Genomic DNA, 26,178 nt, shown 5'->3' with positions numbered 1-26,178 from the left:
TTCAGAACTGAATACTGATTGGAGAGTGAGATGTACTGCACTGGTCCTTCTTGACTGCCTGGTGGCTACCCATTCTGTCTCTGCCTGCATACCCTTAATCTGCAGGGTGACCACATCCAGAAACATGCCATCCATTTAACTCTCAACCTTGTGCATATACCAGTGATGCCAGCTGCTGTTCAAGCTCTGAAATCCAGAGCTCCAGCTGTTCCAGCTGATAACACTTCCTGCACATGTGGTTGTCAAGGACATTAGAAACATCCTGGTGTTCCCACATGGAGCAGGATGTGCACTCCAAGGGACTGAGGTACCCTGGCATACCTCTATTTATTTATTAGACCATTAACTAACTTAACCAAATAAACTTAAGACTTAAATAAACAAAGACTCACAGCTATTCACCAATTAGCTGCTTCCGTTGGAGAAATCATTTCATTTTATAGGGAGTTAACTGAAATGTTTTAATGCTTATTATCTATAAATCTCAGACTTTAATTTACTGAAAAATCCAAAAACTTTTAATGCTGCTATCCCTTGTTATTTAATCGTTACTTTAACCTCTAGATTTGATTGCTTAATTGAACAGGTTGTAATTATATGATAAATTATCAAATTGACTTCAGTTTTATGCTAATTAATGGATCTATTCTTATTTAATAGTTGATAAACCTGAATGAAATTAAATTAACTATTTACCAGTATATTCACCCACTTGACTTCTTGTCCGGCCATGTCACTTATATTCCCCCCATCACAGCTGCTCCCTCTTTGCTCCTGGCCTCACTCCCTCTGACCGCTCCACTCCCGGCCTCATTCTCTCTGCCCACTCCACTCCCACTCTCTCTCCCCCTGACCACTCCACTCCCGGCCTCATTCTCTCTGCCCACTCAATTCCCACCCTCATTCTCTCTGCCCACTCCACTCCCACCCTCACTCCCTCTGCCCACTCCACTCCCACCCTCATTCTCTCTGCCCACTCCACTCCCACCCTCACTCCCTCTGACCGTTCCACTTCCGGCCTCAATCTCTCTGAGCAGTCCCAGCCTCACTCTCCAAGGTCTGTTCCTGGTCTCACTCTGTCTAACCGCTCCAATCCCACCCTCAGTCTCTCTGACCGCTCCACTCCCACCCTCACTCCCCCTGACCTCTCAATTCCCACCCTCACTCTCTCTGACCGCTCCACTCCCACCCTCACTCCCTCTGCCCACTCAATTCCCGCCCTCACTCTCTCTGACCGCTCCACTCCCACCCTCACTCTCTCTGCCCACTCAATTCCCACCCTCACTCTCTCTGACCGCTCCACTCCCACCCTCACTCTCTCTGCCCACTCAACTCCCACCCTCACTTTCTCTGCCCACGCAACTCCCACCCTCATTCTCTCTGCCCACTCCACTCCCACCCTCACTCTCTCTGCCCACTCCACTCCCACCCTCACTCTCTCTGCCCACTCCACTCCCACCCTCACTCTCTCGGCCCACTCCACTCCCACCCTCACTCTCTCTGCCCATTCCACTCCCACCCTCACTCTCTCGGCCCACTCAACTCCCACCCTCACTCTCTCTGCCCACTCAACTCCCACCCTCACTCTCTCTGCCCACTCAACTCCCACCCTCACTCTGTCTACCCACTCCACTCCCACCCTCACTCTCTCTGCCCACTCCACTCCCACCCGCACTCTCTTTGCCCACTCAACTCCCATCCTCACTCTCTCTGCCCACTCAACTCCCACCCTCACTCTCTCTGCCCACTCAACTCCCACCCTCACTCTCTCTGACCACTCCACTCCCACCCTCACTCTCTCTGACCACTCAACTCCCACCCTCACTCTGTCTGCCCACTCAACTCCTGCCCTCACTCTCTCTGACTGCTCCACGCCCACCCTCACTCTCTCTGACCGCTCCACTCCCACCCTCACTCTCTCTGCCCACTCAACTCCCACCCTCACTCTCTCTGACTGCTCCACTTCCGGCCTCAACCTCTCTGAGCAGTCCCAGCCTCACTCTCCAAGGTCTGTTCCTGGTCTCACTCTGTCTAACCGCTCCAATCCCACCCTCAGTCTCTCTGACCGCTCCACTCCCACCCTCACTCCCTCTGACCACTCAATTCCCACCCTCACTCTCTCTGACCGCTCCACTCCCGCCCTCACTCTCTCTGACCGCTCCACTCCCACCCTCACTCTCTCTGCCCACTCAATTCCCACCCTCACTCTCTCTGACCGCTCCACTCCCACCCTCACTCTCTCTGCCCACTCAACTCCCACCCTCACTTTCTCTGCCCACGCAACTCCCACCCTCATTCTCTCTGCCCACTCCACTCCCACCCTCACTCTCTCTGCCCACTCCACTCCCACCCTCACTCTCTCTGCCCACTCCACTCCCACCCTCACTCTCTCGGCCCACTCCACTCCCACCCTCACTCTCTCTGCCCACTCAACTCCCACCCTCACTCTCTCTGCCCACTCCACTCCCACCCTCACTCTCTCTGCCCATTCCACTCCCACCCTCACTCTCTCGGCCCACTCAACTCCCACCCTCACTCTCTCTGCCCACTCAACTCCCACCCTCACTCTCTCTGACCACTCAACTCCCACCCTCACTCTCTCTGACCACTCAACTCCCACCCTCACTCTCTCTGCCCACTCAACTCCTGCCCTCACTCTCTCTGACTGCTCCACTCCCACCCTCACTCTCTCTGACCGCTCCACTCCCACCCTCACTCTCTCTGCCCACTCAACTCCCACCCTCACTCTCTCTGACTGCTCCACTCCCACCCTCACTCTTTGCCCACTCCACTCCCACCCTCACTCCCTCTGCCCACTCAACTCCCACCCTCACTCTCTCTGACCACTCCACCACTCCCACCCTCACTCTCACTGACCACTCCACTCCCACCCCCACTCCCTCTGACCACTCCACCCCCACCCTCATTCTCTCTGCCCACTCCACTCCCACCCTCACTCTCACTGACCACTCCACTCCCACCCTCACTCCCTCTGCCCACTCCACTCCCACCCTCACTCTCACTGACCACTCCACTCCCACCCCCACTCCCTCTGCCCACTCCACTCCCACCCTCACTCTCACTGACCAATCCACTCCCACCCCCACTCCCTCTGACCACTCCACTCCTGCCCACACTCTCTCTGACTGCTCCACTCCCACCCTCACTCTCTCTGACCGCTCCACTCCCACCCTCACTCTCACTGACCAATCCACTCCCACCCCCACTCCCTCTGACCACTCCACTCCTGCCCTCAATCTCTCTGACCACTCCACTCCCACCCCCACTCCCTCTGACCACTCCACTCCCGCCCTCAATCTCTCTGACCACTCCACTCCCACGCCCACTCCCTCTGACCACTTCACTCCCACCCTCACTCACTCTGCCCACTCCACTCCCACCCTCACTCTCACTGACCAATCCACTCCCACCCCCTCTGACCACTCCACTCCCACCCTCACTCACTCTGCCCACTCCACTCCCACCCTCACTCTCACTGACCAATCCACTCCCACCCCCTCTGACTACTCCACTCCCACCCTCAATCTCTCTGACCACTCCACTCCCACCCTCAATCTCTCTGCCCACTCAACTCCCACCCTCACTCTCTCTGACCACTCACCACTCCCACCCCCACTCCCTCTGACCACTTCACTCCCACCCTCATTCTCTCTGCCCACTCCACTCCCACCCTCACTCCCTTTGACCACTCCACTCCGTCCTCAATCTCACTGACCACTCCACTCCCACCCCCACTCCCTCTGACCACTTCACTCCCACCCTCACTCCCTCTACCCACTCCACTCCCACCCTCACTCTCACTGACCACTCCACTCCCACCCCCACTCCCTCTGCCCACTCCACTCCCACCCTCACTCTCACTGACCACTCCACTCCCTCCCCCACTCCCTCTGACCACTTCACTCCCACCCTCACTCCCTCTGCCCACTCCACTCCCACCCTCACTCTCACTGACCAATCCACTCCCACCCCCACTCCCTCTGACCACTCCACTCCCACCCTCATTCTCTCTGACCACTCCATTCCCGCCCTCAATCTCTCTGACCACTCCACTCCCACCCCCACTCCCTCTGACCACTCCACTCCCACCCCCACTCCCTCTGACCACTCCACTCCCACCCCCACTCCCTCTGACCACTTCACTCCCACCCTCACTCCCTCTGCCCACTCCACTCCCACCCTCACTCTCACTGACTAATCCACTCCCACCCCCACTCCCTCTGACCACTCCACTCCCACCCTAAATCTCTCTGACCACTCCACTCCCGCCCTCAATCTCTCTGAACGCTCCGCTCCCACCCGCACTCTCTGACCAGTTGGTTCCCTGTCTTGCTCTCTCTGACCACTCCCACTCCCACCCTCACTCTCTCTGACCACTCCCACTCCCGCCCTCACTCTCTCTGACCACTCTGCTCCCAGGCCTCACTCTCTGACCAGTCTGTTCCCAATGTTGCTTTCCCTGACTGCATCACTCCCGGCCTCATTCTCTGATCACTCGATTCCCAGTTTCATTCTCTCTAACCGCTCCACTCCCAGGCCGCACTCTCTCTGACCACTCCACTCCCAGGCCTCAGTCTCTCTGACCAATCGCTCCCAGGCCTCACTCTCTCTGACCAGTCCATTCCCGGCCTCACTCTCTCTGACCAGTCTGTTTCCAGTCTTGCTCTCTGACCACTCCACTGTACACTGTGTCCATCATCTGATCCTGTTCAGTTGTGAAGTGTGAGTCGCCAGATGAAAACCCAAATATCTACCTCACTAAAGTGCGATTAACTGAGCTGGTGCATATGATCTACATGAGCCCTGTGACAATCCATTCTCAGAATTGTCATCAGCAACCTCCACAGACGTTGCCATATACCTGAGGGCTCTGGTGGAGAGTATAGACAGTAATGGGACCTGGCAGGGTAAGAGTACTGGAGGTTATCATGATGAACATGATCACATTTCACTCACTATTGACATCAATTCAGCCTGACTGAGTGCCATTTGACATGTGGCTGTCTGCTATTTAATTCTGCTATTCCATTCAATTAGATGCTACTTACTACAGCCATGCTAAATATTGAATGATAATCATTTGCAGTCACTCGTGGTGACAGAGGCAGGAATCCACATGTAAAAATTTCCGCATGACAGCTAAAAACATTTCCATAGAGAACAGGGCTGTGGACCCCATCAAGTTTGCACAGGTTCAGAATGGATAATGTCTATGAAAGAAATACAAATTGATGAAGTTCAGAGCAGTTAAGGTGCACATTAATTTTGCTACATAATATTCTATTTGAAATAAGCTTTTATTTCACACTGAATATTTATTTTGAGAGTTTGGATGTTTTCAGTGTACCATTGTACTGTATCTGAATACATTGTCTAACAAGCAGACAGCACAGACTGCGACAGCATTAGTAATTATAAAGAGGATGGGTGGGTCAGCGAGTAGTTAGGGTTTGGAATGCACTGCCTGGAAGTGTGGTGGAGGCAGGTTCAATTGAGGCATTGAAGGGGCATTGGATGACTATTAAATAGAAACAATGTGCAGGGTTACAGGGAAAAGGCAGGAGATTGGCACTAAATTAAAATGTTAAGACAGCCAGTGCTGACACGATGGGCCAAATGGCCTCCTTCTACGCTGTATCAATTCAGTGATTCTGTGACAGAGAGGATGACAATTATAGGTTTATTCAAATAAATGTTCTAATATTAAATAGTAAAATAAACACTCAGGCAGAGCACTGGAGGGGTGGGGTGCATTTTAATCCCCAGAAACAGATGGATTTGAAGCAGATGGGGATAAAATTGTAATTTTGGGGGTGGGAGCACAACCCAACTCCAACACATCCACTTCCCTGTTTAATGGAGGTGGCCTGGACGGCAATGCCCAAGTTAGTGATTTAAGAATTAGATATGGGTGGGTACTTACTGACTCCATTAACATTCTTAGGAGATGTCAATGAAGCATTTTTGACTTGGTTCCAAATTTAACGTGAACAGCATGGGTTCCAGGGCCTCAGGAAACTGACCAGGGAAACGGAGGTGGGTTCAGCACTGCAGGTGCCTATTTAAATTTGTCACTGATTAATGTGAATAAAATCTCACTTAATGCAGCTGCAGTTTCAGTTTCATCTGCAACAGGTCTGAACAGAAGACTTATTGGATATCACCTTCTTCATCATTTCAGAACTTCAAACTGACAACACCAGAATGGAAGGAGCACTGGAATGTGTTTGACAACCCATCAGAGGAGGGAGATTATCAGCATTCACATCTGTAACAATGTGCTATGGTGGGATAAGCAGTTGGACAAGAGAGCAGTGTACAGAAAATACTTGTTCAAGGAGGTTCATGTCACAGGGGGAGAGGTGCACAGGGGAGAAGTGAACAGGAGAACGTTTACACGGAGAGAGAGCTGTAGTTGGGAGGGGCCCTGGTTCCTGGAGAATCTACTTACACCACAGCTTCTACAGACAGAGGTTCAGCTTCCTAAAGCTCTCAGAAGAGCAGAGTTTCCACAGACTGAGGTTGTCCTGTAAGGTAGCCATTGACAATTGCAGCTTCCTAGATGAATACCAGTTACCTGTTGGACTCAGTTGCCACTAGCCAGAGGCTGCGAAAGTCACCACTGATATCAATATTTTGCCTCCAGGTCTTTGCAGAGTGCTCCTAGTGACACATCCAGGATCTAACAGTCAGCTGCACAGAAATACAGGCCATTGATCAATTATTTGTCAGGCCAACAATTCTGTTAACTTCCACTGTAATACAGCAAACAGGATGAGCAAGCACTCGGATTCATCTAGATAAAAGCAAAATACTGCAGATGCTGAAAATCTGAAACAAAAGCAGAAAATGCTGGAAAAACTCAGCAGCTTTGACAGCATCTGTGGAGAGAGAAAAACAAAGTTAACGTTTCGTGTCCGTATGGCTCTGACTATGGCTCTGAAGAAGGGTCGTACGGACTCGAAACATTAACTTTGTCTTTCTCTCTCCACAAATGCTGTCAGACCTGCTGAATTTTTCCAGCATTATCTGTTTTTGTCTCAGATTCATCTCCCTGGCATCCCCCAGGTACAGGATGTTATCAACTGGTCACATGACAATCCGAGCACTGCTGAAACAACCAAGAGTTTTTATAAACCTCAAGGACTTTATTCCATCAGTGTGCATATGGTGTGAAACCACAAGAAGAGGTTTGTGCAGGTCTGCACCAGATTCCATGGGAGCCTGCCATGATTCATTCACACTGAGACAGCACACTCTCCCAAGCTCTCAATTTTGATGACAAGACACATGCAAGAGTTGTCAAAGCAAGTGTAACCTTTAGCATACTTTGAACATCAGTTTGGGAATGAAGAGGGATAAATCTGCTGACCAAACTGATAGTCTGTAGAGCAATAACCTGTCCACTCTCCTCTACACATGTGAGACTTGGACTGTGTACCAGTGTCATGCCAAGAAACTCAACCATTTTAACTTCAGCTGCCTTCGAAAGCTTCTGAAGATCAGATGGCAGGACAAAATATCAGAGACTGAGATGCCATCCAAACATCTACATCATGTTGAGACAGTCACAACTGAGTTGAGCTGGTCCTGTAGCCAGAATGCCTGACACTTGATTACCAAACTGAATCTTCTAGGGGGAGTTTGAATCTGGGGTATCCTCTTATGGCAGCCAAAGAATTTGCTCCAAGGACACTCTGAAGGCTTCATTTAAGAGTTTTGATATTGATTTTGAGCCTGGGAATAACTTGCCCATGATCACTGCACCTGGTATAACCAAATAGAAAATGGTATGGCCTCCTTCATAAGCAAGTACATAACAGAGGCAGAGAGAAAACACAAGCATAGGAAATCCCGAGGCAGCAGCTCGTCCAAAACGCCTGTGATACTCTGTCCTATTTGCAGCAGATCTTTCTGGGCACAGGTCAGCCTTAGCACTCACTTACATATCCACTGGAATTCACCAAACACCCGCATGATGAACATGATCATCCTCACCTCAAAGGACAAACAATGGCTGTCCAATATCCCAGACTGCCTCATTCCAGGAAGCAGAGATAAGGGCTGGCTTGTAGGTGACAAACTGCAAACTTAGCTATGAGAAACCCCTCCAAATGAGGTGCAGGAACACTACAATGACATGACCACCAGGTATATCATTGAGCTAGTCATTGGAATGCTGAAAATGTGCTTCAAGTCTGGAGAAGCCAGTGAGGTTCTCAAGAATGATAGCATTGTGTTGCATTCTGCATAAGATTGCACAGCAGAGGGTTACTGGAGGAGGAGAAAGGGGCACATTACTCATCTGTGAATGAGGGGAACATTGAGGAGGAGGAGTTTGAAATCAGGGCACCCATCATCTGACCAGCCACTTATATTGTTGCTAAGAATCCCATAATATTGTGAAGTGTGAAACATAAGAAATGAAATCCTGCGGTCTGTTAGCGTCCACCACCCCCATTGCATGACACAGTCCTCCAATCATTCATTCACTCATTGCACATCTCCACGCCAGTGAATCCCAGCATGTGATTACATTCATCATGAAACAAGTAAAATTGCGAGATGGCCCTCAAAATTCAATAATGGGCAAGACCTGAAAGTGGTGTTAATCAATAAATTGTATGTGGCATTGTAGAAAAGGGAACTTTACAACATAACATTTTGTCAAACACCCACATGAATGCCTTTGGCAAATTACAATTTCTTCAACTTTTATTTCCTACATGTGTGGCTCATTGAGCAGAGGAAGAGGCGAGCTGCTCAGGTCATTGCCCTGACATCCTGACCCACAGTCTTTGGGTTTTGGACACGCTGAGGGCCCCACAAAAGACTGTTCCACTGCACCTCTGCCTGGGTACACTTCTGCCATCTGGAGGCAAGGCAGCATGTTGCATACTGACTGAGGTGGAACAGGGCAATAGAGAAGAAATGGGAGCACTTCAAGTGGAATCCCCACTTCCATGTCCCCACCCCTGGGCCAGAGCCACTTCACTGCTGCAGGCCAGAATGGTGAAGATCTGTGACATGTTACAAGACCATGGATATGGTGTCTGTCATCGTGTTTAAGGATGCAGCCAAGTTGGCATCCAAAGTCTGCATGGTCATGGCCTTCATGGGCTCATTTGAGAGCCTTATTTGACTGTCCATATAGGGGGCCTCATTCTCTATGGCAGATATTTTCACACTTTCCCTGTGCCACAAAGCCACTAGTAATTGAGTTGGACTCCTTCCTCTCTGCTATCAGTCAGTATCTGGCTTAGTTGCTGGTCTACCTCTAGCTTCTCTTTCCCAACAATATCCTCAGGGTTCAGCATCTGTGCCCAGCCAAGAAGAGCTTTGAGAGGATTGTGCCCCCCAATTATGACTCTCCACAGACGTCCATGTCACCAGTGTCTGCACGTGCTCACTGTGAGGTGTGAATAACCAGAGGAAAACCCAACCATCTCTCTCTTAAGTGTACCCAGCAAAAATTTGCATATCTGTGTTGGTGCATGGCTCACCCTGTGATGACACACCCTCCATAAGACCATAAGACCATAAGACATAGGAGCAGAAATTAGGCCATTCGGCCCATCAAGTCTGCTCCTCCATTCAATCATGGCTGATAAGTTTCTCAACCCCATTCTCCCGCCTTCTCCCCGTAACCTTTGATCCCCTTACCAATCAAGAACCTATCTATCTCGGTCTTAAATACACTCAATGACCTGGCCTCCACAGCCTTCTGTGGCAATGAATTCCATAGATTGACCACTCTCTGGCTAAAGAAGTTTCTCCTCATCTCTGTTCTAAAAGGTCTTCCCTTTACTCTGAGGCTGTGCCCCCGGTCCTAGTCTCTCCTACTAATCGAAACATCTTCCCCACGTCCACTCTATCCAGGCCTTTCAGTATTCTGTAAGTTTCAAGACCTCAGAAAAAATGAAGTCCTCTGAGGAATTATCTTCATTGATGTCCTATGACAATTGCTGTATACATGGGGCCTGGCAGACAAAAGAATGGAATATGATTTAGTTGAGGCAAAATCATAATCTTGACAATCACCAGACTCCATCATCTGTTCATTATAGTTCAATTACAGTTCAGTAATTGATTACAATCACCAGACTCAGTCATCTCATTGCTCAGTAATTGATAAAATACAATCAGCATGCCTCATCAGAGAGTTGCTCTTTGACCCACCGATGATTCCACACTAACATTTCATACTGAGGAACACCTCCAGCAGCAAATGGACAGACTCTCTCATGCTTGTACAGAGTTTGGTTTGACCATCAGCATCAGGAAGACAAATGTCATGGTCCATGATGTTGACATACCGCCGTCTATCAGCATTGATAATGTGACACTGGAGGTTGTTGATAGCTTCACATGTCTAGGCTCCACAATCACCAGCAATCTGTCACTTGATGCTGAAGTCAACACGCACATTGCAAAAGCTGCAGCCATTATGTCTAAGCTGAGTAAATGACTGTGGAACAACAGCAACCCGACTAAGTACACCAGACTGTGAGACTACCAAGCCTGCATCCTCAGTGCCCTCCGCTACAATGGTGAGATATGAACATACATACGAACATACAAACAAGGAACAGCAGTAGGCCATTCAGCCCTTGAGCCTGCTCCACCATTTAATAAGATCATGGCTGATCTGATAGTAACCTCAAATCTGCAGCCCGCCTACTCCCGATAACCTTTCACCCCCTTGCTTACCAAGAATCTATCCACCTCTGCCTTAAAAATATTCAAAGGCTCTTCTTCCACCGCCTTTTCAGGCAGAGAGTTCCAAAGACTCACAACCCTCTGAATGAAAAAATTTTGCCTCACTTCTGTTTTAAATGGGCAACACCTTATTTTTAAACAGTGATCCCTAGTTCTAGATTCTTCCACAAGAGGAAACATCCTCTCCATGTCCACCCTGTCAAGACCTCTCAGGATCTTACATGTTTCAATCAAGTCGCCTCTTAATCTTCTAAACTCCAGCGGATACAGACCTAGTCTGTCCAGCCTCATAAGACAACCCACCCATTCCAGGTATTAGTCTGGTAAACCTTCTCTGAACTGCTTCCAACACATTTACATCCTTCCTTAAATAAGGTGACCAATACTGTACGCAGTACTCCAAATGTGGTGTCACTGGTGCCCTGTACAACTGAATCATAATCTCCCTACTTTTATATTCAATTCTCCTCACAATAAATGATAACATTCTATTAGCTTTCTTAATTACTTGTTGTACCTACGTTTAAGCTTTTTGTGATTCATGCACTGTCACACCCAGTTCCCTCTACACCTCAGAGCTCTGCAATCTCTCACCATTTAGATAATATGCTTCTGTTCCATTCTTCTGGGCAAAATGGACAATTTCACATTTTCCCACATATACTCCATTTTCCAGATCTTTGCCCAGTCACTTAATCTATCTATACCTTTTGTAGCCTCCTCTTTGCAACTTTATTTCCTGTCTATCTTTGTGTCATCAGCAAATTTGGCAACCATCCCTTCAATCCCTTCATCCAAGTCATAAATATAAATTGTAAACAGTTGAGGTCCCAGCACTGATCCCTGTGGCACACCACTCGTTACATCTTGCCAACCTGAAAAAGAGCCATTTAAGCCCATTGTCTACTTCCTGTTAGCCAGCCAATCTCCTACCCATGCCAACATGTTACCTCCTATGCCATGAGCTTCTATTTTCCGCAATAACCTTTGATATGACACTTTATCAAATGCCTTCTGGAAATCTAAGTACAGGACATCTACTGGTTCCCCTTTATCCACAGCACATGTTACTTCCTCAAAGAACTCCATTAAGTTGATGAAACATGATTTCCCTTTCACAAAACCATGTTGACTCTGCCCTGATGACCTTGAGCTTATCCAAGTGCCATGCTATAACTTCTTTAATAATAGCTTCTAACATTTTCCCTACAACAGATATTAGGCTAACTGGCCTATAGTTTCCCACTTTCTGTTTCCCTTCCTTTTTGAATAATGGAGTTACATTTGCTATCTTCCAATCTGTGGGACCTTTCTCAAATCTAGGGAGTTCTAGAAAATTCAAACCAATGCATCAACTATCTCACAAGCAACTTCTTTTAAGGCCCTAGGATGAAATCCATCAGGAGCCGGGCTCTTGTCAGAACGCAGCTCCAACAATTTACTCGGTACCACTTACTTCTCTGGTGATTGTAATTTTCCTGACGTCCTCACCCACTTCCATTTCCTGGCTTATAGCTGCTTCTGGGATGTTACTGTATCCTCTATAGTGAAAACTGATGCAAAATACCTGTTCAATTCATAAGCTATTTCCTTGATTTCTATTATCAATTCTGCAGACTCACTTTCTATAGGACCAACGCTCACTTTGTTAACTCGTTTCTTTTTTAAATATTTATAAAATCTCTTACTATCTGCTTTAATGGGCAGCATTTTCCCGTCAACGAGCGGGAGACAGGGTCCGCTCGCCGGCACATAAAATGACACACGGTGACATTGGGCGGGCGTCCCGACATCACCGCACGTCATTCGGATATTCAGTTCAGCGGGCACGCAGCCAAGTCGGCTGCATGACCACCAAACTGTCTAAGGCCTGTTAAAAAGTAATTAAAATAATTAACTGAGCTGTCCATCCAACATTAAGGTTGGTGGGCAGGTGAAGAGCCCAGGCGGCCTTCGCAGTTTTCATGAAACCTCAACTACGGGCGGGATGAGGTTTCATGAAGGGTTTATTATTTAAATAAAAATTTTTGAAAAAATTAATGGACATGTCCCAGCTCATGTGACAGTTTCACATGAGGGGACATGTCCTTAAATTTTTTTCCCACCTTTATTCAAATTTCCATAACTTAAACAAATCTCCCTGAGGCACCTCCGTGGCAGCGCGGACCCCAATCGGTGGCGCCGATTGGATTCGCACCAACCCCTGCCCGCCCCCACACAACCCCCCCCCCCCCGCCCCACCAACAAACGGGGGGAAATTTCTGGCCTATATTTCTGACTAGCTTTCTCTCATACTCTAATTTTTCCCTCCTTATTAGTCTTTTATTCATTCTTTGCTGTTCCTTATATTCGGTCCAACCTTCTGACCTGCCACCTGTCTTTGCACAATTATATGCTTTTTCTTTAAGTTTGGCACTACTTCTAACCTTTCTGGTTAACCACGGATGGTGTGTCCGTCCCTTGGACTTTTTCTTGCTCGTTTGAATCTATCTATTCTGTACATTCTGAAATATCCCCTTAAATATTAGCCACTGCATCTCTATTGACCCATCCCTTAACCTAATTTGCCAATTCATTTTAGCCAGCTCACTTTCATGCCCTCATAATTGCCCTTATTTAAGTTTAAAAACAGACCCACTCCTCTCTCCCTCAATCTGAATGTAAAATTCAGTCATATTATGGTCGCTGCTCCCTAGGGGCGCCTTCGCTGTGAGATCATTAATTACTCTCATCTCATTGCACAATAGCAGGTCTAGTATAGCCTGCTCTCTGGTTGGCTCCAGAACATACTGTTTGAAGAAACTATCCCGAAAACATTCAATGTACTCTTCATCTAGGCTATCTTTGCCCACCTGACTCTTCCAGTCTATATGTAAATTAAAATCTCCCATGATTATCGCCATGTGTTTCTGATAAGCTCCAATTATTCCTTCCTTTATGCTCAGCCCTACCATGTGGTTACTGTTAGGGGGCCTGTACACAACTCCCACAAGTGACTCCTTGCCTTTACAATTTCTCATCTCTACCCAAACCGTTTGCACATCCTGGTTTCCTGAACTTAGGTCATCCCCCTCCATTGTGTTAATACCATCATTAACTAACAGAGCCACCCCTCCACCTTTTCCTCGCCGCCTGCCCTTCCTAAATATCCTGTATCCTTCAATGTTCAGGTCCCAATCCATGTCCTCCCGCAACCATGTCTCCGTTATTATTTGATAGCCATTACGGCTATCAAATCGGAATTATTTATTTCTATGTGCGCTCTCAGTTCATCTGTTTTGTTTCAAATGCTATGTGTATTCAGATACAGAGCTTTTAGTTTCATCCTTTTATTCTTTCACAACCTCTAGTTTCATCTGTTGATTTACTGGAAGATTTGTGCTCTCTATCCCTCCCTGTCACAGTCTGTTTTTCATTTCCCATAATAATACTTTTATCTTTTGCCTTGTCTTTGCTCTTTGATTTACCACATCTTCCCAAATTTGACCTCTTGCCCACACTATTTAGTTTAAAACCTTCTCAGCTTCCCTAGTTATGCGGCTCACAAGAACACCGGTCCCAGCACAGTTCAGGTGTAGACTGTCCCAACAGTACAGGTCCCACTTTCCCCAGTACTGATGCCAACGCCCCATGGACTGGAACCCACTTCTCCCACACCAGTCTTTCAGCCACACAGTCATCGCCCTAACCTGAGTTGTCTTATGCCATTTTGCACATGGCTCAAGTAGTAATCCAGAGATTATGACCTTTGAGGTTCTGCTTCTTAATTTGGTGCCTGGGTCCTCATACTGACTATACAGAACCTCCTTTGTCCTGCCTATGTCGCTGGTACCTACATGGACCATGACGACTGGGTCCTCCCCCTCCCACTGCAAGTTCCTCTCCAGCCCCGAGCACTGTCCTGAAACCTGGCACCGGGCAGGCAACACAGCCATCTGGACTCATGCTCTTTGCTGCAAAGAACAGTGTCAATCCTTCTGACTATACTATCCCCTATTACCACTACAGTACTTTTTGCTTCCCCCAATTGAATGGCTTCCTGTACCACGGTTCCATGGCCAGTTAGCTCATCCACCCTGCAGCCCCCATTCTCATTCAAACAAGCTGAAAAATCCTCAAACCTGTTGGACAATTGTAAAGGCTGATGCTCCTCCCCTCTGAGTCCCCTTCCCTGCCTCATTCGCAATCACATTTCCTGTCCATGACCACTGACCAAATCAGAAGACCCTGTCCTAAGAGGTGTGACTGCCTCCTGGTACAAAGAATCTAGGTAACTTTCCCCCACCCTGATGCATCGCAGTGTTTGTAGTTCAGCCTCCAGCTCATAAACTCTGAGCCGAAGCTGCTCAAACTTCAAACACATACTGCAAACATGTTTACCCTGGATCAAACTGGCATCCAGGAGCTCCCACATGCTGCAGCTGTGACACATCATCTGTCCTGACATCCTTAATGTTTTCTAATTAACTATTTAATTATCTTATTCAATTATATGTTTTACTTTTGTTTTTATATATTTTATTAACCTTACCACCAGTTGCTAGACTATTTTGAACCTTAGGAATAGAATAAACCTTAGTCACTTACCAGATACTCACCAAATAACTAGCTTCTTCTCCTGTAGCAGAGTATGACCACTTGCTGCAGATCGGTCTCTGTCTCACTAAGGCTGAAGTCTCTCCTCACTGATCATGCGCCTCTTACTGATCTGGACGACATATACTAGGGTAAGAGAAAAAGCTCAATGGTTTCTATCTTCACTGTTTCAGATGTATCCTCAGCATCTCCTGGCAGGACAAGCTCACCAACTCAAAGGTCCTGGAGCATGCTAATTTCATCAGCACACACTCATTGCTAAGCCAACAATGTCTCTGTTGGCTTGGTCACATTCATCAGACGGATAATGGCCATATACCCAAAGACCTTCTGTACCGGGAACTGGCCACTGGGCCACAAACTCCTGGGCTTCCATACCTCTGCTACAAGGACACCTGCAAGAGAGTTATGAAGATGGGGGATGTTGACATTGACAACTGGGAGACAGTCACTGATGGCCATGACCTCTGGAGGCTGACTGTTTGGAGGGGCATTGGAAGAGGCAAGGCTCAGTTGGCCGAGAAGAGGACCCAGAGAAAACAGAGGCCAGTGAGTTGTGCACCTTTTCAGCCCACTGCCTTCATCTGCTGCAAATGAAGCAGAGATTGCCATACCAGAGTGGGACTCCTCAACCATATCAGGTGATGCTTTTATGACAGAGTTGACCACCAAGGTGCACACCATAATTTCACAAGATGGAAGGCTGCCAGAGATAGGTAGCATAACGTGTGAGAGACATATATAATTCTGTCACCCGCACACTGCAAGCTCCTTGTCCGTCTCTCACTGAGAGGAACAAAGGTGTGTCACTTATTTCCATGGATTCCACTGCATCAGTGAGCTGAACTATTGTTTTGTTGCATTTTATACTCTCATCATAAGATCATTAGAAATAGGAGCAGGAGTAGGCCTTTCGACCCCTCGAGCCTGTTCCGCCATCCAATAAAATCATGGCTGATCTGATTGTGACCTTAATTTCACTTTCCTGCCTGTCCCCCATGACCCTGGACTCCTTTATCAATAAAAAACATGTCTAACTCAGCTTTGAATACATTCAATGACCCAGCCTCTACGTTTCTCTGGGGAAGAGAATTCTAAATACTAATGACCCTCGAAGAGAAGAAATTCCTCCTCATCTCCATCTTAAATTGGAAACCCCTTATTTTCAAATTGTGCCCCCCAGTTCTAGGTTCACCGACAAGAAGAAACATCCTCTCAGCATCTACCCTTTCAAGTCCCCTCAGGATCTCATATGTTTCAATAAGATCACCTCTCGTTCTCCTAAACTCCAATGAGGAAAGGCCCAACCTGCTCAATTTTCCTCATAAGACATCCCCTTCATCCCAGGAACCAGCCGAGCCAACCTTCGCTGTTTCCAATGCAAGTGTATCCCTCCCTAAATAAGGAGACCGAAACTGTTCATAACACCCTAGGTGCACTGTCACCAGTGCCTGTACAGTTGTAGCAAGACTTCCCCCTTTTTATTCTCCATCTCTCTCGCAATAATGGCCAACTTTCCATTTGCGTACCTAATTACTTGCTGTTCCAGTATGCTAACTTTTAGTGCTTCATGCAAGGACACCCAAATCCCTCTGTACTGCAGCATTGTGCAGGCTCTCTCCATTTAAATAATATTCAGCTTTTCTACACTTCCTGTGAAAGTGAACAACTTCACATTTTCCTACATTACACTCCAGCTGCTATTTTTTCCTACTCATTTAACCTATCAATCTCTTGGCAGACCCTGCACCCTCCTCACAACTTGCTTTCCATCCTTTCTTTGTATCATAAGCAAATTTGGCTACAATACAATCGGTGCCTTCGTCCAATCATTAATATAGATTGTAAATAGTTGAGGCCCCAGCACTGATCCCTGCAGCAGTCCACTAGTTTTTCTTTATTCTCTCACAGAGTGTGGGCTTCCCTGGCTGGGCTAGCATTTGTTGCTCATCGCTAATTACCCTTGAGAAGGTAGGCGGTGGTAAGCTACCTTCTTGAGCCACTACAGTCTATTTGATGCATGAGCACCCACAGTGTTACACTTTGCAACCTGAAAATGACCTATTATCCTGACTCTTTGTTCCTGTTTGTTAGCCAATCCTCTATCCATGTGAATATATCACCCCCAACACCATCAGCTCTTGCCTTGTGCAGTAACCTTTTATGAGGCATCTTATCGAATGCCTTTTGGAAATCTAATTACACTACATCTACTGGTTCCCCTTTTGCACACTACTTGTGAAATCCTCAAAGAACTCTAACAAATTAGTCAAACATGACCCGAGGATGCAGGTCATGAGGACCAGGAAACTTGTCAGCCTTTGGTCACTTTAGTTTTCCTATGACATTTTACCTAGTGATCGTGATTGTTTAAAGTTCATCCCTCTCTTTTTCCCTTGATTTTCTACTAATCTTGGAATGTTTTTTGTGCCTTCTACTATGAAGGCAGATACAAAATACTTGTTCAAAGTCTCTTCCATTTCATTGTTTGCCATTATTAATCCCCCAATCTCATCTTCTAAGGGGCCAATGCTCATTTTAGCTACTCTCTTCCTTTTTATATATACTTGGAGAAGCTTTTACTCACCCTTAAAGTGAATGTGAAATTCTATCATATGTCATGCCCAGTACAGCATGAAGATATTACAAATTTTAAAGCTATATTTTAAAAAGTGGACACCAAAATCTGATTGAAATGGCTGTAGGATATCATGTGTCTTGGCGGTATTCAGCTCCAGACAGCCCTGAAACTCAAGGAAATACCTAATTAAAATAGGGACAATCACAGCCACTTGTGAAATTCATACATCCCTTTGTTAAGGATGAATCATCTTCAGAAAAACTATAACGTACCAGCCAACTCGTCTTTCATGGAAAATAGAGACATCGAAACTCAATGACATTAGACAAATATGAAATGGTTCTCATCAGCCTTTCATTGTATTGTGATGAGTAGACTTTGTTTTGTTGTGTGGTTGGGGTCCAGATCGGGGTTTTGGAGATTGCCTATTCTCCCAATGTATGCTGCTTGAGTCTGTAGTTTCTCAAAACCATTATTCTTTATTTACAGCAAGTATTTACACATTTGGACCTCTACACACATTTGGAGCTTCTCCTCCTTCCAGATCTCTCTCACTCTCCATCGTGTGATCTGACAACGTTATTACATCAGATCATGCATGCTTCTGATGTTAATCCTTTATTCTACAGATTCCTCCTCATCGCATTGAGATTAGCCACTTCTAATATAAACATTCTACTTTATATCATTCTTTGCTTTTTTCCATTATTAATACAAACTTGAGTGATACAATGATAACTCTTACCCAAGAGTTCCCCCATAAACACTTGGCCCACATAGCCCACCTCATTTCCCAGCACCAGATCCAGCAATGATTCCTTCCTCTTAGACTTAAGAACATATTTGTCAACGAGGTTCTCCTGATCACATTTCAGAAATTCCTCCCTTTTCTTACCCTTTACCCTAACGCTATCCAAACTGATGTATGGGTAATTAAAGCCCCCCAGTATCATACATAAATGTTGCACATCTATGCGATTTCCCTGCAGATTTGCTCCTCTCTGTCTTTCTGTCTCTCTATCTCACTATTTGGAGCAGTGAGTGATACCCCCAGTAGTGTGATCAGACCCTTTTTGCTTCTCAGCTCCAACCAAGTGGATTCTGTCCCTGCTCCCTCAAGGACATCCCCTCTTTCTAGCACTACAATGTCTTTTGTAATCAATTCTGCCACCTGACCTCCTTTCTTAGCTTGCCTACCTTTTCTGAACACTTTATAACTTTGTATATTAAGTGCCCAGTCCTCAGCATTTTTAAGCCACGTTTCCATTAATACCGCAGTATCACAATCCCACATGGCTATTTGTGTTGGTAGCTCAATTAGCTTATTCATCACACTTTGTATTGCTAGATAAAGGCATCCAAATGCTACATTTGCATTCTTTGGCAGGGAGGACGAGAGTTTCCTGGAACATTGGTCCGGCTATGTGACCACTTCTCAGGCAGGTAAAATTCAGGGTAATAAATGAGTGGCCATCCAGACATCTAGGAAGAGGCAACAACTACAGGAATGTTCAGGATGTGTGCAATTCTCAAACGGATACACAAAAAGTATTGAAGAATGAGGGATGTGACACAAACCTGAATGAATACAACGCAGACAGCCACTCTCTGTTCCCGTTTTTTACACCGTCCCCGTTCTGTATTCCCACTCTTTACACTGTCCCCACTCTGTGTTCCCGTTCATTACACTGTCCCCACTCTGTGTTCCTACTCTTTACACCATCCCCGTTCTGTATTCCCACTCTTTACACTGTCCCCACTCTGTGTTCCCGTTCATTACACTGTTCCCACTCTGTGTTCCTACTCTTTACACTGACCCCACTCTGTGTTCCCGTTCATTACACTGACCCCACTCTGTGTTCCTACTTTTTACACTGTCCCCACTCTGTGTTCCTACTCTTTACACTGACCCCGCTCTGTGTTCCCGTTCATTACACTGTCCCCATTCTGTGTTCCTACTCTTTACACTGTCCCCGCTCTGTGTTCCTACTCTTTACACTGTCCCCACTCTGTGTTCCTACTCTTTACACTGACCCCACTCTGTGTTCCCGTTCAATACACTGACCCCACTCTGTGTTCCTACTCTTTACACTGTCCCCGCTCTGTGTTCCTACTCTTTACACTGTCCCCACTCTGTATTCCCGTTCATTACACTGTCCCCACTCTGTGTTCCTACTCTTTACACTGTCCCCGCTCTGTGTTCCCGTTCATTACACTGACCCCACTCTGTGTTCCTAGTCTTTACACTGTCCCCACTCTGTGTTCCTACTCTTTACACTGACCCCACTCTGTGTTCCTACTCTTTACACTGACCCCGCTCTGTGTTCCTACTCTTTACACTGTCCCCACTCTGTGTTCCTACTTTTTACACTGTCCCCACTCTGTGTTCCTACTCTTTACACTGTCCCCGCTCTGTGTTCCTACTCTTTACACTGTCCCCGCTCTGTGTTCCTACTCTTTACCCTGTCCCCGGTCTGTGTTCCTACTTCTTACACTGTCATTGCTTGGTGTTCCCACTCTTTACACGTTCCCTGCTCTGTGTTCTTGTTCTAACACATTCCCCACTCTGTATTCTTGCTCTAACATTGTCCTCGCTCAGTGTTCCTGCTCTTTACACTGTCCCCACTCTGTGTTCCCACACTTTACACTGTACCCACTTTGTTTTCTCACACTTTACACTGTTCCCACGCTGCCTTCCACTCTTTATACTGTTGCCGCTCTGTGTTCCCATTCTTCACAGTGTCCCTGTCCCAGGTTCCCACTATTTACACTGTCTCCATTCTGTGTTCCCACTCTTTACACTCTCCCCTCTCTGTCTTGCCGCTCTTCACATTGTTCCCAATCTATATTCCTGCTCTTTACACTGTCCCCGCTCTTTTATTCTCACTCTTTACACTGTCTCTGCTCTTTACATTGTCGCACTCTGTTCCTGCTCTTTACACAGTCTTCGTTCGGTGTTCCCACTTTTTACACTGTTGGCGCTCAGTGTTCCCACTCTTTACACATTCCCTGCTCTGCATTCCTGCTCTAACACTGTCCCCGCTGTGTGTTCCCATTTTTCACACTGTCTCCGCTCTGTGTTCCCATTCTTTTCTGGGTCCTCATCCCAGGTTCCCACTATTTACACTGTCTCCACTCTGTGTTCCTACTCTTTACACTCTTCCCTCTCTGTCTTGCCACTCTTTACACTATTCCCAATCTGTGTTCCTGCTCTTTACACTGTCCCTGCTCTTTTATTCTCATACTTTACACTGTTCCCACTCTGTGTTCCCAATATTTACACTGTCTCCGTTCTGTGTTCCCACTCCTTACACTGTCCCCACTCTGTACTCTTGTTCTTCACACTATCGCCACTCTATGTTCCCACTTTTTACACTGTCCACAGTCTGTGTTCCTACATTTTACACTGTCCCCGCTCGGTGTTCCCAATCTTTACACGTTCCCTGCCCTGTGTTCCTACTCTAACACTGTCCCCGCTCTGTGTTCCTACATTTTACACTGTCCCCACTCTGTTTTCCTACTTTTTACACTGTCCCCACTCTGTGTTACAGATTTTTATGCTGTCCCCAATCTGTGTTCCCACACTTTACACTCTTCCCACTCTGTGTTCCCAATGTTTACACTGTCGTCGCTCGGTGTACCCACTCTTCACACATTCCCCGCTCTGTGTTCTTGCTCTAACACTGTCCTCACTCTGTGTTCCCGCTCTTTATGCTGTCCCTGCTCTGTGTTTCTGCTCTTTACACTGTTCCCAATCTGTGTTCCCACTCTTTACACTGTCCCCGTTCTATGTTCCTGCTCTTTACACTGTCCCCACTCTATGTTCCTGCTCTTTACACTTTCTCTGTTCAGTGTTCCCACTCTTTACACTTCTCCCGCTCTCTGTTCCTGCTCTTTACACTGTCCCCACTCTTTATTCCTGCTCTATACACTTTCTCTGTTCAGTGTTCCCACTCTTTACACTTCTCCCGCTCTCTGTTCCTGCTCTTTACACTGTCCCCACTCTATGTTCCTGGTCTTTACACTGTCCCCATTCTTTATTCCTGCTCTATACACTGTCCCCGTTCTGTTTTCCTACTCTTTACACTGTCCCCACTCTATGTTATTGGTCTTTACACTGTCCCCACTCTGTGTTCCTGCTATTTACAATGTCCCTGCTCTGTGTTACTGATCGTTACAATGTCCTATCTCTGTGTTCCTGCTCTTTGCACTGTCGGCGCTCTGTGTTCCTGCTCTTTACATTGTCCCTGCTGTGTTCCCTCTCTTTACACTGCCCTCGCTTGGTGTTCCCACTCTTCACACATTCCCCGCTCTGTGTTCTTGCTCTAACACTGTCCCCGCTCTGTGTTCCCACACTTTACACTGTTCCCACTCTGTGTTACTGCTCTTTACACTGTTCCCACTCTGTGTTACTGCTCTTTACACTGTCCCTGCTCTGTGTTCCCACTCTTGACACTGCTCCCGCTCTTTGTTACTGCTTTTTGCATGGTCCCCGCTACATGCTCCCACTATTTACACTGTCCCCGCCCTCTGTTGCTGCTCTTTACACTGTCTCTGCTCTGTGTTCCTGCTCTTTACACTGTCCCTGCTCTGTGTTCCTGCTCTTTACACTGTCCCTGCTCTGTGTTCCTGCTCTTTACACTGTCCCTGCTCTGTGTTCCTGCTCTTTACACTATCCTAGCTCTGTGTTCCTGGTCTTTACACTGTCCATGCTCTGTGTTCCTACTCTTTACACTGCTCCCGCCCTGTGTTACTGCTCTTTACACGGTCCCCACTCGATGCTCCACCTCTTTACACTGTCTGCGCTCTCTGTTCCTGCTGTTTACACTATACCTGCTCTCTATTTTCACTCTTTACACCGTCTGTGCTGTGTTCCCACATTTTACGCTGTCCCTTCTCTGTGTTTCTATTTTCTACACTGTCCCTGTTCTTTGTCCTCTCTCTCTACACAGTCTCCACTTTGTGTTCCCGCTCTTTACGCTGCCCCGCTGTGTTCCCAATCTTTACACTGCTCCCACTAATTTCCCACAATTTACAATGTCCCCACTCTGTCTTCCTGCTCTGTACACTGTCCCCGCTCTGTGTTTCCACTCTTTACAATGTCCCCAATCTCTGTTGCTGCTCTTTACACTGTCCTCGCTCTCTGTTCCCACTGTTTTCACTGTCCCCACTCTGTGTTCCCACTCCTTACATTGTTCCCGCTTTGTATTCCCACTCATTGCACTCCCCACTCTGTGCTTCCTCTCTTTTTACTGTCCACACTCTGCTTTCCCACTCTGTACACTGTCCCCACTCTTGTCCCGCAATTTAGACCATTCCCACTCTGTGCTCCTGCTCTTTACATTGTCCCCACTCTGTGCTCCCAATCTTTACACTGTTCCCGCTAATGTCCCATAATTTACATTGTCCTCACTCTGTGTTCCCACTCTTTACACTGTCCCCACCCTCTGTTCCCACTCTTTACTTTGTTCCAATTATTTGTTCCCATGTTTTACAGTATCCCTACTCCATAGCTGCTCTTTACACTGTTCCCACTCTTTATACTTTCCCCACCCTATGCTCCCACTCTTTGTATTGCTTGCACTCTGTGGTCCCACTGTTTGCACTGTCCCACTCTGTGTGCATACCCCTCCTACTGTCCCCACTCTGCATTCCCACTCTGTACACTGTCCCCACTCTTGTCCCTCACTTTACATTCTCCGTACTCTGTGCTCCCACTCTTGACTTTGTCCCCATTATTTGTTCCCATGCTTTACACCATCCCCACTCTGTTCCTGATCTTTACACTGCCCCCCTTCTGTGTTCTGTGTTCTGAACACTGACCCGCTCTCGTTCTCATTCGTTATACTGCTCCCGCTATTTTCCCAAAACTTACACTATTCATGCTCTGTTTTCCTGCGCTTTACACTGTCCCCGCTCTGTGTTCCTGCTCATTACACTGTTCCCACTCTGTGTTCCCGCTTCTTACATTGTCCCTATTCTGTGTTCCCAATCTTTACATTGTTCCCGCTAATTTCCCACAATTTAGTGTCTCCACTGTGTGTTTCCATTTTACACTGTGCCCACTCTAAACTGCCGCTCTTTACACTGACCAGCTCTGTTTCCCACTCTTCACACTGTCCCCGCTCTGTATTCCTGCTCTTTAGACTGTCCCTGCTCTGTGCACCCACTTCTTGCACTGTCCGCGCTCTGTGCATTCACTTCTTACACTTCTTACACTGTCCCGCTCTTTACACTGCCTCCACTCTGTGTTCCCAATCTTTACACTGCCCCCACTCTGTGTTCCTGCTCTTTACACTGTCCCTGCTCTGTGTTCCCGCTCTTTACGCTGTCTCCACTCTGTGTTCCCAATCTTTACACTGCCCCCACTCTGTGTTCCTGCTCTTTACACTGTCCCCGCTCTGTGTTCCCGCTCTTTACGCAGTCCCTGCTCTGTGTTCCCACTCTTTACGCTGTCCCCGCTCTGTGTTCCCAATCTTTACGCTGCCCCCGCTCTGTGTTCCTGCTCTTTACACTGTCCCTGCTTTGTGTTCCCGCTCTTTATGCTGTCCCCGCTCTGTGTTCCCGCTCTTTACACTGCCCCCACTCTGTGTTCCTGCTCTTTACGCTGTACCCGCTCTGTGTTCCCGCTCTTTACACTGTCTCCACTCTGTGTTCCCAATCTTTACACTGCCCCCACTCTGTGTTCCTGCTCTGTGCACTGTCCCTGCTCTGTGTTCCCACTCTTTACGCTGTCCCCGCTCTGTGTTCCCGCTGTTTACGCTGTCCCCGCTCTGTGTTCCCACTCTTTACGCTGTTCCCACTCTGTGTTCCCAATCTTTACACTGCCCCCACTCTGTGTTCCTGCTCTTTACGCTGTCCCCACTCTGTGTTCCCGCTCTTTACACTGCCCCCACTCTGTGTTCCAGCTCTTTACACTGTCCCCGCTCTGTGTTCCCGCTCTTTACACTGCCCCCATTCTGTGTTCCCGATCTTTACACTGTCCCCACTCTGTGTTCCCACTCCTTACGCTGTCTCCACTCTGTGTTCCCAATCTTTACACTGCCCCCACTCTGTGTTCCCGCTCTTTATGCTGTCCCCGCTCTGTGTTCCTGCTCTTTACACTGCCCCCACTCTGTGTTCCTGCTTTTTACGCTGTCCCCGCTCTGTGTTCCCGCTCTTTACACTGCCCCCACTCTGTGTTCCCGCTCTTTACGCTATCCCCGCTCTGTGTTCCCGCTCTTTATGCTGTTCCCGCTCTGTGTTCCCGCTCTTTACGCTGTCCCCGCTCTGTGTTCCCGCTCTTTACACTGTCTCCACTCTGTGTTCCCAATCTTTACACTGCCCCCGCTCTGTGTTCCTGCCCTGTGCACTGTCCCTGCTCTGTGTTCCCGCTCTTTACGCTGTCTCCACTCTGTGTTCCCAATCTTTACACTGCCCCCACTCTGTGTTCCCGCTCTTTACACTGTCCCCACTCTGTGTTCCCGCTCTTTACGCTGTCCCCGCTCTGTGTTCCCGCTCTTTACGCTGTCTCCGCTCTGTGTTCCCGCTCTTTGCGCTGTCCCCGCACTGTGTTCCCACTCTTTACGCTGTCCCCACTCTGTGTTCCAAATCTTTACATTGTCCCTGCTCTGTGTTCCAGCTCTTTACACTGCCCCCACTCTGTGTTCCTGCTCTTTACGCTGTACCCGCTCTGTGTTCCCGCTCTTTACACTGTCTCCACTCTGTGTTCCCAATCTTTACACTGCCCCCACTCTGTGTTCCTGCTCTGTGCACTGTCCCTGCTCTGTGTTCCCGCTCTTTACACTGTCTCCACTCTGTGTTCCCAATCTTTACACTGCCCCCACTCTGTGTTCCTGCTCTGTGCACTGTCCCTGCTCTGTGTTCCCGCTCTTTACGCTGTTCCCACTCTGTGTTCCCAATCTTTACGCTGTCCCCACTCTGTGTTCCCGCTCTTTACACTGCCCCCACTCTGTGTTCCTGCTCTTTACGCTGTACCCGCTCTGTGTTCCCGCTCTTTACACTGTCTCCACTCTGTGTTCCCAATCTTTACACTGCCCCCACTCTGTGTTCCTGCTCTGTGCACTGTCCCTGCTCTGTGTTCCCGCTCTTTAGGCTGTCCCCGCTCTGTGTTCCCACTCTTTACGCTGTCCCCGCTCTGTGTTCCCGCTGTTTACGCTGTCCCCGCTCTGTGTTCCCACTCCTTATGCTGTCTCCACTCTGTGTTCCCAATCTTTACACTGCCCCCACTCTATGTTCCCGCTCTTTATGCTGTCCCCGCT

This window comes from Cetorhinus maximus, chromosome 9, assembly GCF_964194155.1.
Source record: "Cetorhinus maximus chromosome 9, sCetMax3.hap1.1, whole genome shotgun sequence".
In the NCBI taxonomy this organism is placed as follows: domain Eukaryota; kingdom Metazoa; phylum Chordata; class Chondrichthyes; order Lamniformes; family Cetorhinidae; genus Cetorhinus; species Cetorhinus maximus.
The sequence above is the reverse complement of the archived record's forward strand: the minus strand, read 5'-3'. Positions refer to the sequence as shown.